The 4,821-nt window shown below is 54.2% G+C and overlaps 1 pseudogene; it reads left to right on the top strand.

Moving 5' to 3' along the window:
- Nucleotides 1–3,276: 3,276 nt before the first annotated feature.
- LOC144674227 (U2 spliceosomal RNA) lies at nucleotides 3,277–3,457 on the top strand (annotated as a pseudogene).
- Nucleotides 3,458–4,821: the final 1,364 nt, after the last annotated feature.

Below are 4,821 nucleotides of genomic sequence, written 5' to 3'. Positions count from 1 at the left end.
ACAAGGGGCTGAGCGGCTGGAGGTTTTTCAGCAGCTCCCACTGCTGCTGGCGACCTCCAGGCCGGTCATTCTGGGCGGTGACTTCAACTGCATCATCGATGCGGCTGGACGATCCGGCAGGGCCGGAAGCAGATTGGACGCTACGTCCAGATCCCTGATGGAAACAGTTAAGGATGCCAAGCTGCACGACGTCTTCAGCAACCCTGCAGACGGAGCGCAGCGTAGATACACCTGGTCGCGGCCAGACGGGTCCATTCGTTCCAGGATAGACTTCCTGTTTGTGTCCCGTGCATTCACAGTCAGATCCACCGAGGTCAAGCCGGTGTTCTTCTCTGACCACTGCCTCCTACTGGCGGACTGCCACTTGGAGGAAGACCTGAGGGTGGGCAGGGGGGCATGGAAGCTAAATGTGCAACTGCTGACCCCAGAGAACATTGAGGAGCTCAAGAGGGATTACAAAGGTTGGAGAACCGTGAAACCCCTCTTTGAGTCCCTGACACACTGGTGGGAAGTGATCAAGGGAAGCATCAAGAGGTTTTTCATCCTCAAAGGCACCCAGAAAGCTAGAAAGGAACAGAGGGAAATGTCCCGACTCCAGGAAAAGATGCAGAATCTGCTCCGGCTGCAGTCGATGGGGGTCGATGTCAAGGAGGAGCTCCAAGAGGTGAAGGGCCAGCAAGCCTCGCACTTTGCCTCGGAGGCCTCCAAGATCATCTTCCGTTCCAGAGTCCGCTCCGTGGAGCAGGATGAGACGTGCTCACGTTTCTTCTTCCAAAAGGTACACAGAGAGCGCTCTGTGATCAGCAGCCTGAAGGAAGAAGACGGCTCAGTAAAGTCATCACGGTCCGACATTCTGAGGATCAGCAAATCCTTTTATGCCGGACTGTATGACGTGAAGCCCACGGACAGCACGGCCTCCCAGTCCTTCCTGTCCTCTATCACGGAGGTCTTAGACCACAGTACGCGGGAGAGCCTAGACAAACCGCTAACTCCTGACGAACTGACTAAGGCCCTCGAGTCCTTCGAGAAGAGTAAAACCCCCGGAAGCGACGGCCTGCCGGCGGAGTTGTATTCGGCTCTGTGGGACTTGATCGGCCCAGACCTGCTAGAAGTGTACGAGAGTATGCTCCTGGCCGGCAGCATGTCAGAATCCATGAGGAAAGGCATCATCACCCTCATCTACAAGCACAAGGGGGAAAGGGAGGAAATTAGAAATTGGCGACCCATTTCACTGTTGAATGTGGACTATAAGATTCTGTCCAAGGTCATCGCCAACCGGGTCAAATCCGCTCTGGAATTGGTGATTCACCCTGACCAGACCTGCTCTGTGCCAGACAGGAAGATCTCTGACAGCCTGGCGCTGCTCAGGGATACGATTGCCTATGTACAGGACAGGGGTGTGGATACCTGCCTCATCAGCTTGGATCAGGAGAAGGCCTTTGACAGAATATCGCACACCTACATGGGGGATGTGCTCTCCAAAATGGGCTTTGGGGAGGGAATTCGAAATTGGATCCAACTGCTCTACACTAACATCAGTAGCGCAGTCTCAATCAATGGGTGGGAAACAGATAGCTTTCCGATTAAATCTGGAGTCAGGCAGGGCTGTCCTCTCTCGCCTGTCCTTTTCGTGTGCTGCATAGAACCCTTTGCCGAGTCCATCAGGAAGGATCCGGGCATAAGAGGAGTGACGATCCCAGGCAGTGGAGGCACTCAGGTAAAAGCCTCCCTGTACATGGACGACGTCGCCGTTTTCTGCTCGGATCCGCTGTCGGTGCGCAGACTGATGCACGTCTGCGACCAGTTCGAACTGGCCTCGGGAGCCAAGGTAAATCGTGGGAAGAGCGAGGCCACGTTCTTTGGGAACTGGGCTGACCGATCCTTTGTCCCCTTCACTGTCAGGGCTGACGGCCTGAAGGTGCTGGGGATATGGTTCGGAGGGACCGGGGCATGCGTTAGAAACTGGAAGGAGCGAGTGGCTATGGTGAAAAGGAAACTGGGCATGTGGGAGCGACGCTCCCTCTCCATTGCGGGTAAGAACCTGGTCATCAGGTGTGAGGTACTCTCGCTGTTGCTGTACGTGGCGCAGGTCTGGCCCATTCCACACTCCTGCGCGATGGCGATCACTCGAGCCATCTTCCGCTTTATCTGGAGGTCGAAAATGGATCGTGTCTGCAGGGACGCGATGTACAAGTCTCTAGATAAAGGGGGAAAAAACGTGCCCAACATCGCCCTCATACTGATGGCCACCTTTGTGTGTGGCTGCATCAAGCGGTGCGTAGACCCTCAGTACGCAAACCCCAAGTGTCACTACGTGCTGAGGTTCTACCTGTCCCCGGTGTTGCGAAGGATGGGTCTGGCCACGCTGCCGCGGAACGCTCCAAGTAGTTGGACCGTGCCGTACCACCTGTCCCTGGTGGAAAAATTTATGCAGAAAAACACCTTTGACCACAAGTCCATCAGGCAGTGGTCAGCACGTAACGTCCTAGAGGCCCTGAGGGAAAAGGAGAGGGTGGACCCTGTGGGATGGTTCCCCGAGCAGACTGTCAAAGTCATTTGGCAGAATGCCTCATCGCCAGAACTTTCCAACAAGCACCAAGACGTAGCTTGGCTGGTGGTGAGAAAGGCACTCCCCGTCAGATCCTTCCTACACGCCAGGAGTCTCACCCCCTCTGCACGTTGCCCTCGAGGTGGCTGTGGTGGGGAAGAGACCGTTGTTCACCTCCTTGTGGATTGTGCCTTTGCAAAGAAAGTCTGGAGAGAGATGCAGTGGTTGCTGTCGAGGTTCATCCCGAGCAGTTCTGTGACACAGGACTCTGTGCTCTACGGGCTGTTCCCAGGGACACACACCGAGACAAACATCGACTGCAGCTGGAGGATCATCAACTCGGTGAAAGAGGCGCTTTGGTCTGCCCGAAACTTGTTGGTCTTCCAGCACAAAGAGTTGTCCCCGACCGATTGTTGCGGACTGGCACAATCCAAAGTCCAGGACTACGTGCTGAGGGACGCACTAAAGCTTGGGGCAGCTGCCGCAAAGGCGCAATGGGGAAGGGTCGCTGTCTAAGACCTTTCTACCACAGCGCACCGAGAGACTGGGAACTGTTTAGAGCCCCTCGGGCTGTACAGATCAAAATGAAAGGCTGTAAATGATTGTAATATTGTTTGTACTGATGCACCTGGTGATACATTTTGTAAAAGTTTAACCTGGATTGTACCCTTGTAATGTTGTTTTTGAAATGGTTTTGAATGTGATTGAAGATATTTTATGAATAAAGTATATTTTTACAAAAAAAAAAAAAAAAAATCTGTTCTTATCAGTTTAATATCTGATACGTCCCTTATCTGGGGACCATATATTAAATTGATTTTTGGAGCAGGGAGATGGAATAGGGGCTTGCTCCGTCCACTCCACGCATCGACCCGGTATTGCAGTATCTCTGGGAATGGTGCACCACCCCTTTCCAGGGGATTTTCAATGCTAAAAATAGTTTTCTTACAAACATCTGCTTTCTTTACTTTTCAACATGCACATCTTTCAAAACACAACTTTCTTTCTTTCTCATCGCTTCTCGGCCTTTTGGCTAACATCAAGTGTAGTGTTGCAGGGGCGACACCATGGTCCTGCCAGGGCAAGGTCGGGATGGAAGGGCGATAACCAATCGCAATCCAAATCTATACCGTGGGTTACCTATCACCGTCCGAGTCACGGTGAACCACAGCGAAGGAGGATCACCTATGGATCGGGGCTTCTTCACCAGGAGGATCCTGTTGAAGGCGTGCGGCTTCCAAGCTACGGAGATCTTCACCCTGCATGACTCCCGCAAAGGCGGTTATTTTGACGTCACGTTCAAGCGGGTGGCCGACTGCGTCCGGCTCCTGAGGGTGTTCGAGGAGAAGAGAGACCTGCCGGAGATGAAGATCCTGACGGCGGAGCCGCACTTTTCTCTGCCGTTGCAACGGGAACGTGAGGTGATGGTGCATGTGTACAACCCCTTCGTCCCTGTCGCCGACGTGGTCACCTTCCTCACCAGGTACTTCGATAAGGTGGGGAGCGGCACCGAGATTCGAGACGACTTGGGGATCTGGACAGGCAAACGCCTGTTTAAGGTCACGCTAAAGACCGATGGTAAGGGAGCCATTTTCCACCCTCCCTCCAGTTTCGCTATCGGGGGAAACCGGGGCTACCTGGTCTACGCTGGGCAACCCAAGCATTGTCGCTCATGCGGCAAGGCTGGTCATGTGGCGGCCAACTGCAGCGCCTCCCTCTGCAAGATCTGCAAACAGGAAGGGCACCAGACAAAAGACTGCAAACAGGCCAAGTGCTGCAACCTGTGTGGCGAGGCAAGTCACCTCTACAGGACCTGCCCCAAACGCTGCCGTACTTACGCACAGGCAGCCAAAGCCGACCAGGGGGAAGCAGAAGAAAGGTTCCGTGTCACTCCAACCACCAAGGCCCCCAGGGAGCTCAACGGGACAAAGGAGGACACAGAGAGAGACAAGGTGGAGAAAGAGATTGAGGCAACAGAGAGCCAATCAACAGCACTACCCCCTGAACCTCCCAGTCCTCAGGACAGCGAATCAATGGAGGAGGAGGCAGCAGTGGGAAAGCAGCAGGGGGAGTGGCGGACGGTGAAGAACAAGAAAAGTAAGAGGGAGCGAAGAAGAAGCAAAGGCGTTTCCCAGAGAAGCGGCAAGAGGCGTCTCCCATCCGACACGGATGACAAGGGCAGCAGCTCTTCGGATGATGAAGTGCCAGAGCGGCACCGACAGAAGAGGCGGCAAAGCTCCAGGGCGTTGGAGGACGAGACACCCGAGCTCCAG

This window comes from Cetorhinus maximus, unplaced genomic scaffold (assembly GCF_964194155.1).
Source record: "Cetorhinus maximus unplaced genomic scaffold, sCetMax3.hap1.1 HAP1_SCAFFOLD_592, whole genome shotgun sequence".
Classification (NCBI taxonomy): Eukaryota; Metazoa; Chordata; class Chondrichthyes; order Lamniformes; family Cetorhinidae; genus Cetorhinus; species Cetorhinus maximus.
Note: the sequence above shows the minus strand (reverse complement) of the source record. Positions and strands in the feature narration are given on the sequence as shown.